General features: G+C 31.1%; 1 non-coding gene across 1 annotated transcript; it reads right to left on the bottom strand.

Moving 5' to 3' along the window:
* Positions 1-14,517: 14,517 nt before the first annotated feature.
* TRNAM-CAU (transfer RNA methionine (anticodon CAU)) lies at positions 14,518-14,589 on the bottom strand. The gene has a single exon. It is a non-coding gene; the product is annotated as a tRNA-Met (tRNA).
* Positions 14,590-14,803: the final 214 nt, after the last annotated feature.

The raw sequence follows: 14,803 nt of genomic DNA, 5'->3' as shown, positions 1-14,803 counted from the left end.
AAATTTACATTAAACTCTGAGGCCCCAACAGGCCTATGATATTGATTATTAACAGCAAGAAAAAACACGTAATTTGAATGTGTTTTGTCAATTATCAGAAGTATGGAAATTTTTTTTCTAAATAAATAAATGTGTTCCACATTAGAACAAAATAACCCGATAATTAATTTCTTCCGTTAAACTCCGTTGAAACTGTTTTCTCCTCTCCTGACAAACCCCCCAAGTAATAATGTATCTCTTCCTTTTTTATTTTTATTTGTTTCTGATAACAGTAAGGAGTCTTTTTCTCTAAATGTTTTATTCTCTATTTCTATTAATTTCTTTTATATATATGTCTGTATGTAATTTTGATTAGTTAATATAGAAGTCCTGACGAAGCTTGAGATAACCGAAACCTGTTTGGCTGTAATTTATTAATTAAATAAAAGTGGTGTATTACAAATTGTGCTTTTCGTTATAATATAAAGAGTGTCCCAGGAAGAAGTGTTTTCACTTCGGGAGGTGAATCTACACGATGGTAGAAGTAAAAATACCATACCACTTTTTTTCCATAGAAAAATATTTCTTTTCCCGTACAAAAACTCTAACTTTTATTTACCAAAATACTACATTTAAAGATGGAATTTCGAATAAAATGAATCTAGATGATAGTAGAAGTAAAAATTCAATATCACTTTTTTAGAAATTCCAATGTGTATTTTCTAATACAAAAACTATAACTTCTTTTTATCTAAAAACTGCCTTTAACGTTGGAATTTCAAAAAAAGTTAGTGAACTTAACCCCCGGACATCCTGTATAATAAAAAATCCTAAAAAATATTTTTACTTAATCGGGTTTGAATATGTTGACTCCGAGTTAAGGGTCGAACATCACCGATAATTTAAATTATAATATTTTATAATACGCCGCTTTAGGCAGCAATTTGTTTATGTAATTGTACCTAAATATATATAATAAAGTATGTCCCATTTGAGAAAAAGCGTCATAATTGAGTTGCTTGAAAAAAAAATTTACGATCACCCCTTTCCTTCAACTCGAATTACTCCCTTTGAAAAGCGCGCGTGCCGAAAATCTTATTTCCTCTATTCTATACAGGTCTTAATAAGCCTAAAGCGCTTTAAATAAAGCCCGGTGCACACCGACGCATTGCGATTATGGATCCCGACAAACCGATTTGTGCGTTTCCGATAGCGACAAACAAAATTAATTCTGCGATTACCAAACCAAACACGCGAGCCAGCAAGTAGCCGAGCACGCCAATGCCTGAGTATTGAGACCCGATTTATCCGCTGCGTAATTGGGTTCAAGCGGATATTTAAACTGATTAATACGAGGTAAAGGATTGAATCTCGAATGATTCACGAAATAAATGATTCTTTGACAGTTGGATTACATCTTATTCTGACACCCATAAATTTTCAGGTCTATGAAAATTATAAAAACTGATTTTTGCGGATTATAGAATATGGATATGATTTGAGATTTTCACTTTCAAATTCATTATAGTAGTTTATTTTAAGGGTATTATGCAGTATTATTCTTTAGTCAGCATTTCGTACAGCATTACAGTGTCCATCATCAGGGAAAATTTATGATAACACCGAAAATTTGGCTAAAAAAGAAGACAGTGTAACACGACATAGTACCGCAAAAATAAATCACCATATAGATAAATATTATATAAATTTTTTATTGAAACAAATTTTTCTTTTTTGTAACTTTTGAAGGTTGTACCAGTGTAATATATCATTGAAGTCGAAGATAATACGAATAAATCTAAACGAAAGATGAAACAGAACAAGACACAAAAAAACCATAAAGGTACTAAAAACATAAAACATACTTGGTACACTAGGGGTTAATTAATGACTGGGTGCAATCTTCAGAAATGTACATGGTGACAGAATGTAGATTCAGAAATGGATAATAAATATTATAATTGAAAGAACTAACCTGGACATTTGGAATTGCGCAGTGAATCTGTTAAACTGGGTGTACCATAGCCTTTGGAAAGTCCGCTACTGAGTTTATCGCCACCTAAAATAAATATTTTCATTTGACATCGCGTTTGGGTCCCACCCAGGCGTAGTGTGTTCAATTCCTCAGCTGGCTAAGTCCTCCATCACAAGACAAGCAACATTTTCAGCGTACTGTGATTGTAGTAGGAGATTTTCAAATATTGTTACTCGTAACCCGGAAATGTTTGTCTTTCTTTAAAAAAAAAAAAAACGGATAACGTTCTAAACTGGGAATCGAACCCATGATCTTACCGGGACAACGTTTTTATCCACTAGGTCATTGGGACCTATTTATTATACGTCTTTTTGTCGATCTCATAATTCATGTTCAACATTAACAATATCATTTAAAAAATATTTTTTCCATCTTTTTGGCTACTATCTTTTAATTAATTAGGTTCCAATGACAACAATAATACCGCTGTACAGAAACACGCTGTGAATTTCGTTCCTGTTTAAAATCAAACAAGTAAATATTCTAAACGTATTTGACAAAAAATAGTGCACTAATATATACGGAATTGCAGTAGCAGTGTAGTAAAGAAGTGTCAAGCTGTACTAGTACATCTGTAATAACCTAAATCCGAATTTTTGAAAAAAAAGTTGGATAAACAGCGATTACTCGGTAATAGGCCAGTGTTGAACTCAGTTTGTGTGTGTGTGTGTGTACGTGCTACGACGTTCGACCGCCGACCAACATCGTCCACGCAGGGCCGCTAAACCTTTTACCGCTCTACATTTCGAAGCAGTACCATGGACACCAGTGACACCTTTTCTTTCATCTCTGCGGCAAACCAAATTATAAATTCCTTACAAAATACTATAATGGACCCAAGCAATAAGTTTACAAAAGAACAAATGGGGAAATTGTCTCCAAAACTCACAGAACTGCTAGGGAATATAAGCCTTGTTGCTACCAAAATGGGCTTTCTGGAGAATAATCAACCTGCTGATATAAAAAAACAAAAAAATATAAAAAACAAGTACAGTATCTTAATTACTCCAAAAAATAAAGATACATCAACAGAAATACAAAATAAAATTCAAAGGCACTTTAAAACCAGCCAATTAGGAATATGCATTGAAGGCATTAAAAAAATCTCCCAAAATCGAATTGTAATCGATTGTGTTAATAAAGAAGACGCTAAAAAACTACAAACTTTAATTTCTAAAGATCTACATGATATTGACTGCAAAGAATTAACAAAGAAAAAACCAACAATGATATTCAAGGGAATTTTCAACGACTTTATCAAAGAAGATTTTACTGACGATATCTTGAACAAAAATGAGGATATCAAAATTGTAACGCAAGAAACAGAAAAAAATTCTATTTTTAACATAAAAGCAATAATTAAAAACAAATACAATGACACCGCTAACTACATAGTAGAAGTAGACAGCACAACCAGGAAGATTCTATTAAATAATGAAAAAATAAACATTGGCTACCAGCGAGTTACGGTTGGCGACGCCTGCCCAGTAATACAATGCTACTTCTGTCTACGTTACGGATATACATCAAGAAATTGCAACCAGAAAGAGAAAAACAATTCGCCTTCCTGCTAGCACTGTGGAGCTGCTCACTTGTTCAAAGAATGTGCCTCAACAAATCAACCGAGGTGTGTAAACTGCACTTTTCAAAATGACAGATTTCAACTGTCATTTCCTACCAATCATAATGCGAATGATAAAACCAACTGTTTATATTATAAAAAATGCTGGCATTCGCACAACAGAAAATTGAATACTAATTTGGATTCAAGGTATATTTTTTATAGTAACTCATGTTTATTGTCAATATATTATGCATGTACCTGCACTTTCAAAATTTTAAAAACTAACAAATTTAATAATGCTATGACAATATATTCTTTAAAAAAACATGATGTTCCCTATCAATTTCCAGTATATAAAACAAGTATACTTACTATTAAAACTGAAAATTCTAAGAAATATTCAAAAATGATACTAACAATTAAAAAAAAAATGTCCATAATCAAACGAACTGTCAATATTACAAAAAAATACTTGCTCTCACGGAACAAAAACTGGAATATTGTTATAAATTTTAAAGATGTCTATAAAAATATTTCATATCTATTCTCAATGTCTTACAAATACGCATGTACTTTTGAATATCCACAAGCTATAAAAAATAATAATTCTATAGTCTATACATTAAAAAACCGACAAATCTTTCATCATTCTACAAATTTTAAAGTCAGGATATATGTATTTAAAACCAAAAAATTTAAATCATTCTATATATTGAAGATAAAAAACCTAAATATTTTCTTCATGATAACACATCTCTACTTACTACACTTTTATGTTTATTTTTACAATTCATTACATCTACGTTCTACATTTGTATATTCCTACCAGAAAATAGAAAATACAATAACAATCCACAACTGCATTTATCGAATGCTAGTAAATTACAGAATACTAAAGTCTAATTATAGATATATTAATTTGTCAAAATTATTATTATATACATTACTAACCCATATATCATGCTGCCAATTTTCTATATGCAATAAATCTCTACACTGTATGTTCACTTGTACTATTGATATATTCTTACAAACGCTATTTTTTATTGTAATTATTATAAAAAGAAGAACGAATCAAATTAATTATTGCTGTCAATTAAACAAACACTCACTATGTCTCCGAGTATTATCTAAACATAAAATAAATCTTATAGAAAAAATCAAAACCTACAATTTTAGATATGAACTGAAATCGAGCAAGAATAGTGTTACACTAATTATGAGCATTATTACTTACTCATTTACTCGTAGAATTTTATATACATATTTTATCACACCTAAATAAATACAATGGAAAATTTTAACTTAAGCGAAATTGATAAAAATCTAAATATAGAAGAATACGTATGTGAAGCAGCCAGTGAATGCAATAAGATCTATGACAATAAAATAAATAGAATAACAATCTTGCACCTAAACATTAGAAGTATAAATAAAAACATGGATGAACTTTTGGTATCCCTAAATACATTATGTTCACAGCCAGATTTCATAATACTATCCGAGGTGCACATACATGCAAACATAAATAATGCCTTTAGAGGGCGAAACAGCTGTCACGCGTAATAATAATTACACAGCAGAACTTGTTTAAAAATAAACTGTTTTTATAAACCCAATAATAATATTATTGTATATATAAAAAAATAAAAAAATAAAATGGAGTTCTACAAATTAAACTTAATAACAATAAATATTTACATTGTTCAATTTGGAAATTATGTTAATATTTTTTCTAGAGTCATTTAATCCTAAGTTTTTATTGAAATCATAAATAAAAATATTTGTATGGTGATCTGTTATATCATTTTTCCATATAATAGATTTAATTTTTTCTGTGTGTTTAATATTGCTCCATATGTGGTCCAGGCATGATGGCGATTGGTTTGCAAATTCTCTTGTGAAATTATTTACACATGATATAAAGTTCATTTCATTCATAGCATTTATATAATCTAATTTATTTTTACAGTGGTTATTAGGACCAATATTAATATTTAAATCACCTATTACGATACAATTTAGATGGTTTTTGTTACATAGTATTTTTTTTAATTCTTCTATAAAAAAAGGTACATCAGAACTGTGTGTTCGATATATTGCGATTATATTGAATGGCATATTATTTAAAACAAAATTTAATGACAAACATATTATTTAACATTTGATTTAATATATAATGACAAACAGTTTGCTTTGCATATGTGTATTTCGGTAATATTGATATCAGTAAATTTTTCTTTAGCGTATACTACAATTCCACTATTTTTATTAATCTGATAATTTGTATTGTAATTTTTGTAGTTTGGGATGATTGGTATATTTATGTTTGCATGTATGTGCACCTCGGATAGTATTATGAAATCTAGCTGTGAACATAATGTATTTAGGGATACCAAAAGTTCATCCATGTTTTTATTTATACTTCTAATGTTTAGGTGCAAGATTGTTATTCTATTTATTATATTGTCATAGATCTTATTGCATTCACTGGCTGCTTCACATACGTATTCTTCTATATTTAGATTTTTATCAATTTCGCTTAAGTTAAAATTTTCCATTGTATTTATTTAGGTGTGATAAAATATGTATATAAAATTCTACGAGTAAATGAGTAAGTAATAATGCTCATAATTAGTGTAACACTATTCTTGCTCGATTTCAGTTCATATCTAAAATTGTAGGGTTTGATTTTTTCTATAAGATTTATTTTATGTTTAGATAATACTCGGAGACATAGTGAGTGTTTGTTTAATTGACAGCAATAATTAATTTGATTCGTTCTTCTTTTTATAATAATTACAATAAAAAATAGCGTTTGTAAGAATATATCAATAGTACAAGTGAACATACAGTGTAGAGATTTATTGCATATAGAATATTGGCAGCATGATATATGGGTTAGTAATGTATATAATAATAATTTTGACAAATTAATATATCTATAATTAGACTTTAGTATTCTGTAATTTACTAGCATTCGATAAATGCAGTTGTGGATTGTTATTGTATTTTCTATTTTCTGGTAGGAATATACAAATGTAGAACGTAGATGTAATGAATTGTAAAAATAAACATAAAAGTGTAGTAAGTAGAGATGTGTTATCATGAAGAAAATATTTAGGTTTTTTATCTTCAATATATAGAATGATTTAAATTTTTTGGTTTTAAATACATATATCCTGACTTTAAAATTTGTAGAATGATGAAAGATTTGTCGGTTTTTTAATGTATAGACTATACAATTATTATTTTTTATAGCTTGTGGATATTCAAAAGTACATGCGTATTTGTAAGACATTGAGAATTGAGGACCAAGATTCGTTACTTAATTTATTGTTTAATTTTACATTGTTCTTTTTTTTTTTTTTTTTTATATATACAATAATATTATTATTGGGTTTATAAAAACAGTTTATTTTTAAACAAGTTCTGCTGTGTAATTATTATTACGCGTGACAGCTGTTTCGCCCTCTAAAGGCATTATATCCATTAAGTGAATTCATAACGGTCACGGAATCTTCAGCGGAAGTGAAATTGCAACAATTGCTGGATCACACTGCTAAGCGTTTAATACAAGTTCAGCAGCCGGACAATGAAGACAATTTCAAAAGAAGTACTGAAAATGCTAAAGACACCAGACCCTAATACGACTACCAGGAATGATTCGATAGTTGAATCAAGTAGTGATGACGATAGTATATTGTCACAAGATGATGAAGACGATTTATTATGTGTATAACTGTCAATAAATAGCACGAGAAATAAAGTGAGCATTTTGACTGATTTAATTTATCTTATATTATTCAATTTTATATTTTTGTACTAAGTATGTGTGACTTTTCGAACATTTTTTTTCACTTATTTTTATCAACATGTCTATACGGAACTAAAAAACGAAAAAGATTTGATGTCATTGAAACCACTGATTTGATGCCAACTTTCGGGGTCATCGGCCCCATTGTGCGTCGGTCAAAAACTTGCATATAAAATTGACCAAAATTATCAACCTGATGACATACATGAAGATAAAATAACAAATAGCAATCTTTCAATTTTTAAACCGACTTCAGAAAAAAATATTGAAAACATAATACAATCACTTAAAAATGGTAGTGCGCCAGGATACGACGGTATAACTACAGAAATCTTGAAAAAATACTGCAATTTTCTAACCAAACCGATTACGCATATAATTAATGTAAGTACTAAATACGGAATATTCCCGTCTAACTACAAAAAAGCCATTATAATCCCAGTATATAAATCCGGAGATCCAAAAGAAGTAAACAATTACCGCCCAATATCCTTATTATCCAACATTGCAAAAATACACGAAAAAGTAATAAAAAAACAAATTACTGATTATACAGATAACCAAAAAAGTATTAACCCTAGTCAATACGGTTTTAGAGATAAACTTAGCACACAAGACGCAATTGCAGAATTAACTAAGCTTATTTACAAAACATTAGATAGAGGCAAAAAATGCTTAATTATATTCATTGACCTCAGTAAAGCTTTTGATAGTGTCTCACATTCAAAATTAATTAATAAACTAAATAATATAGGAATTACTGGCAAAGCTAAAACATGGTTAAAAAGTTATCTCTATCAAAGAACTCAACAGGTTAAAGTAAACAACGAATTAAGTGAAATAGAAAATATAGATTTTGGAATTCCACAAGGAACTGTTTTGGGACCTTTACTTTTTATATTATATGTTAATGAACTTTTTCAACTCCCAATCATTGGAAACATCATATCTTACGCAGATGATACAGTTATAACTATTGAAGGAAATTCATGGAATGAGGTCGTAGTATCAGCTAATAATGCAATAAATATCGTTAAACTATGGTTTGACGAAAATTTATTGACACTGAATGTCGAAAAAATCAATTTTATACGTTACAGCCTAACAGGGAATAACTCAAATGTAAATTTAAACATAAAAATTCACGAAAGAAATTGCCTCCTTAAATTCGCACCCTGTAATTCAAACTGTATAAACATTAGTAGTAAAAAAGAAATAAAATATCTTGGAATAATTATTGATAATAACATTAAATGGAAAAGTCAAATAAATTCCACAGTAGACAGAATGAGAAAACTAATCTATATATTTTTTAGACTAAGAAATATTGTATCATTAAAAATACTCAAAGATATTTATTATGCACTGGCGCACTCTGTCCTACAATATGGAATCGTGGCTTGGGGGGGTGCATATAAATCATCCATACTCCTACTGGAAACTATTCAAAAAATACTAATAAAAATCATCTTAAAAAAGCCATATTACTACCCAACTATAAATGTTTTTCAAGATTTCCCGGTTCCCCCACTTACAAAAATTTATGACAAAATTGCACTTCTACAAATACATAAAGATTTCTTTAGTAAAAATAATTTACCACAATTGAATATTAGCAAAAGAATAATATCTGTTGGAGGACTAACCGTGCCACTAGCACGAACCACAACAGCACAACATCACTATATATTCAAGGGTGTAAAATTATTTAATAAATTACCCCTTGATATACGATCGGAAGAAAACTACGAAAAATATAAAAAAAAAATTAAATTAAAATACTCTTGTACCACCTCATAACTTTACTTATTGTTTAGAAATATGTTTTTGCCTTTTAAATTCTTTGAATCATTTATTAACTAACCTATATTTTTATTACTTTTATTGTTATTTTTTGTGTTTTTGTTTTGTTTATTACTAATATTTTTTGTTTAATTTAAACAAATGTAAAAATATTTTTGTTGTCCTCTCCTAAACACAAGCAGCTGCTTTATTAGGAGAGTGATTGATATATTGGTGTTTATATTGTTAAAAAAATTGTAACCTTGTTTATATGTTTCAATAAATAAATAAAAATAAAAATAAAAAGTGGTTACAGGCGTTGTCCCAGTAAGACAGATAATTTTCTTCAATGAAATATTTTATAATTTTTGACATTACTTATGTAAGAATACCGTATTGATTGACATTTGAGACCCGATTATTCGTGGTGTTATTATGTACGTGAGGATATTTGAACTGCTTGATTATTATTTACCTTGAGAAAAATAATCCGATTTGATATTGACTCTAAACTCTTTCAAATCTCATATATTATTAGAAGTTTATAATTTTTTCTGAAGTTACTTTTTCTATCACCTAAGTGTTTGCCTAACAATCATTAAACAAATGAAAATAAGGTGAAAAAACCTGGCCAAGTATATTGACAGAGCCTCGCGAATTCTTGTTTTGAATGAACTACTTTGAATTTCATCTATCTGTAAATTTTTTTGTGTGTTCCGTGTCTGGGATATCCTATCAAGATGATAGCCGTGCTTAATAGTACCTTTTTATTCCGCCAGAGTGTACGAGCCAGAGAAATCAATATTACGCCAAGTCTTTGGGGATCGTGGTGTGAGGCACGAAATAAAAGACGGTGTCGTGAAGGTCACAGTGTTTATTGAGTCAGTTGCCGTGACGAGGAGATGATGTAGGACAGATGTTGAATACTTCGGTTGCTGCGGTGATGTGGTCTAGGCGGTAGTTGGCGACGGCGCGTTGAGACCGGACTCGATGACTGTCAGGCACTGGTGATCTGGGGAATCAATACTCCAGTGACTCCATTTTGACGGCCGGCATAGTCCAGTGGTAACGCATTGGACTGCCATTCCGAAGGTCGCGGGTTCGAACCCGGCGTGCGCAAATAAATTTTATTTGATTAATTTGTGTTATTTCACAATTAATTAATTAAAATAATGTATAGTATATTTGCGGCACGTTCCAGAGTGGAAGATACTACCAGTATCGCCCTGGTGTAAGACTACCATTCAGAATTGAAACGTTGCTCCAAATGGCTTTAGCCGTGTTTAGTGACTAGATCTGAATAGCCAGGTACTTCCCCACCTTCCCCTTTCCCTTCCCCACTTACCTTCAGCCTCACAACATCCCCCAATTGGGGATGCCATAGTCTCACTGACTCCAGACGGGAGCAGTTGGGACTCTTGTGAGGTATTCACTATAAAAAAAAAAAAAAAAAAAAAAAGTGCTGACGGGAAGGCCGAAGGTGCGGCGGACCTTGTAGGCAGTTGAGCGGGAGCGGCGTAGATCAGTGAGGATGCTGCGTTTCCTCGTGGTGGTCATGGTGGCGTGGATGAAGCGCTGGTCAGAGACGCTGGAACCAGGGCGCTTGTAATCCGTGTAGCGCTGGCCAGGGACGGCGATCTGGGCCAAGGCGCTAAGATGATGTCCCAATAGAGTCCACGATGGTACGGACGAAGCCGGGAATATTGTCCTTTGCGCTAGTAAGAGGAGCGCGGGTTATCACTCGTTGATTCTTGTAAAATGACGGTGGACTGATGACTGACTGCCCGACTCGCTGGGTCGGACTTATTTATACTGTTCGGCCGGTGGCAACAGTAGGTAGTGAATTGCAACTAAATTCGAGGCACTCGCTCAGTCTGGGCCTTTCGCGAAATTTCGGTAGAATCAAACCTTCTGGCGAGTTCTCGTAACATTCCAGACTGATTTGCGATAGTATTGTCACCGATAGACAAGTAGGTGCTTGTAGCAAGTAGGTTGCTTTGTTTTGATTTCGATCCCAGCTGCGTAGCTCGGGAGTAGGTACTAAATAGGTCGAGTGGTTTATTATTAATTATTCAATGGATTTTTCTCGACGCTACAAGTCTACTATTCACAGAAAAACTATGTTTCCTTATTTCATTGCAGTCAATCCTATCGGCCGCGGCGGACTGACTGTGTTATATATCATCGTGATATTTTTAACCTGGGGGCCGTGGCCCGATTTTCGGTTGGCCTATCTTTAGTCAGAACCTTGCCTTATTTAGGTTTATAAAAAACATGTCCATTTTTTTAGTTTTTTTTTGTTAATTGTTATCAATTTTAATTTTTTAGAACTCTATCTTAATTTCTTTTATATATAAAACTACATATTATAACTTTTTTATACTAAGAGTAGACAATAATATTATTTGTAGTGTTTGTAAATACATATACGAGTATATGTATTTTAAATGTCGCCCAACAGACGTTGTTAAAGTGTGTAGTTTGAAGTTAGGATATGTTCATGTAGTTTTAAGGTGTCTCCATAGGTGTCAGTAGTACAGTAGTACAGGTGTCAGTAGACAACTGTCGGACGTTTGGGTATAGTACCCGAATGGTTACGAAGATAGCCGATATTGGCCAATCTACAAGCGAGCATCATTCGTTGTAAATGCTTCATCATAATAAACATACTCGTAATCTCAGACGAACCGAAGTATTATTGAAATCTCTTCGATTTTCAATAATTTAGTGGACTGTTAGATGTATCAGTCAGAGACTTAAATTGTGATTTTGATTAATATTTTTCTTTTAAAATGTATTTAATAACGTGGTGTACGGTTAATTTCGAAGTATTATTGAAAATCGAAGAGATTTCAATAATACTTCGAAATTAAGCGTACACCACGTTATTAAATACATTTTAAAAGAAAAATATTAATCAAAATCACAATTTGAGTCTCTGGCTGATACATCTAACAGTCCACTAAATTTGCAAACCGTTCAACTTGTAATACAATTAAAAATTCCCAAACTGTCTAACCACACTGTCACTCATGGTAAATTGAAATTAGTGGTAATCCTAAATATGTATGCCCGGCAATGTTGGCTTAAAATAATCCTGTTTCTGTATTCTGAGTGATCCAATTGCAAAACGTCAGCTGTTGTGGGAGGGGAACATGTTGGCTCCACCACCAATATGGCAGGAATGGTAAATTACATTTTCATTCAGGTAAATATATAATGTGTGAAAGATCTATGAGCAATTAAAATCTCATTAAAGCATTGGAAAATCTATGATTCTATCGAAGATTCAGGTTAAAGGTAACTCGCCGTTGATACGTGAACCTAACATACATTTTCCTGACAGAATATTTCTATGTTTTGATTTTTTTCGCAAAATCCATTTGTATTTTTCTAAGCGATTATTGCAATTGCAAACTTAGATAGTGTCTCGGGTAAAATATGCACGATTTATTTATGGTGAGTTATAAATAGTTTGTTTAGAAATAATATAAAAATTGAAAAAATAATAAATACCTGTTTATTTGTATTTCTTAATTTGAATTATTTATTTATTCATTTTATTGAAATAATATTGTGTAAATTTTAATTATGGAAAATGAATAATTTTGGAAAATAAAATAAAAACATCATTCTGAAAACTAGGCTCAGAACTAAGTTTGATCAAAACTTTGCTTCTATTCTGGTTTGCCTAATTTGGCACATTCAACTATTACACTCCCTAATTAGTGTGCCATTATACATTGTTTCTATTATTGTTCTTATACGTCCAATGTTACCTAGATTATGATGTAAGTTTATACAAAAATAGAAATATCTAGCAAAATTGGTGCAAGTGGAAGGTTCCGAGTTCAAAGTCGCACCCAAATCTTTTCTGTTTTGTATATTTTTTCTGATAAACTTTTTAACATTACTGTGAGTATTTCGAAAGCATAAGCACAAGCTTAATCACAAGACTTTTTAAAAATATATTTATAAAACGTGGTACATAAACAGATATGAACAAACTCTACTTGTATCATGTCATTCTCGAATCCAATATCGAATTACAGAATGAGGAACTGCTACATCTAAGTATATACGTAATAATAATAACGATATTTGGATGGTTTGTATAGCGCCGTTTTTGTGCAAAATCACCTCAAGAAATATATTCCAAAAATACATCATTGAAATTGTTTAAAAAACTGTGTTATTCACCTTCACCAAGGAGTAGTTGTGGGTATGGAGAGTTTGGTATGAGTTTCCAGAATTTAACCGAAATTTACATGTATTTTCAAACATTGAGATACGATGGTTCACGGTAACCGCATTTAATTATGTTTCAATATTGTATTGCAATTCTATTCATCGGCGGCAGGTGACTTTAGGGGTTTAATGGCTCATAGGATTATTCTGATTTAGGTAATGTTTTCTGTTTCAGAATTGCTCAGTAATGCACGAGGATCGGGGATGGTCTGTTAAATCAATAAGTACACACTGCATAAATAGTTTACAGAAATTAATTGATTCTATTTGATGCGTCGTACAAATCGTTGTTAAATGGATAATTTTTTAGGTTTTCAATCAACATTGTGGGAATTCGATTTTAAATCAGGTACCAAAAGACAAACAATTTTAGCTGTTCAACTAGATTCCTATTTTTCTTCATTCTTAAGGAATATATATATTAAATATTATTTTTTTTTAAATATTTTCATCAACTTCATAGAATCCAAAAATCCGTATTCCAGTTCAGATTTGTTAAATGAATAAAGTTATTAGGCGTAATTATGTCAGTTTAGGCTTTAGATGAATCACTACTTATAAGCATTATTCATTTTTATACCTACGTATAATAAAGTTTCAAATGCATTTGTCTAGTAATTTATATTTATTTCAGTATGGATAACGAAATTATGTGTGGATTTTATTGCTAAGCGGAAATACACATGAATTCTCCGGCTTTCTGACAGCATCTTTAGAAATATAACGGCTAATAAGCCAGAGGCCAGAGGGGTAGAAGGATTAAAAATGTTTAAAAAAAACTAGAGTATTCTTCAGACCAGCATACTCTAGGAGAAGGACTTTGGACACTCGTGTAAAAAAATACGTATTTTTTTTATTTTTTTTTATTTGACATTAAGTTCAAATTGTGAATTTTAACGGACGGTTTTTTCATGTCTAATTATATAATTATTGAATTAAAAAAGGAGTTATAAATTAAGTAATAATACAATTAAATAAAAATAAAAAGTTTTAAAACATAAAATTTTATTTATAACTATTGAAAAAAACTTTTAATATAAGTATATAAATCTATCTTATTGCTAAAAAAAAAATTTAATGGATAAAAAAAATTAGCAGAACGTGGTTTCGATCCACGGACCTCTGGGTTATGGGCCCAGCACGCTTCCGCTGCGCCACTCTGCTGTGTGTGAGGATGGCCAAAATTGTCAACCCAATTCTGCAAGCCAAATTACATACACAGACCAATGATGCTACTGGCAGATATTTTTATCACCGAGAATATGAATAATCGTTGTAGTATAAACTATGATTAGATTTGTGTATGATATAATATATTGGCATTAGTGGTTTAATTGTTATCTCTCACGTGATTACAGTATTTGTTCGGTAGATTTCT

Source organism: Hesperophylax consimilis, chromosome 11 (assembly GCF_061612785.1).
Source record: "Hesperophylax consimilis isolate HC1 chromosome 11, BYU_Hcon_1.0, whole genome shotgun sequence".
Taxonomy (NCBI): Eukaryota; Metazoa; Arthropoda; class Insecta; order Trichoptera; family Limnephilidae; genus Hesperophylax; species Hesperophylax consimilis.
This window is presented reverse-complemented; position numbering and strand designations above follow the sequence as displayed.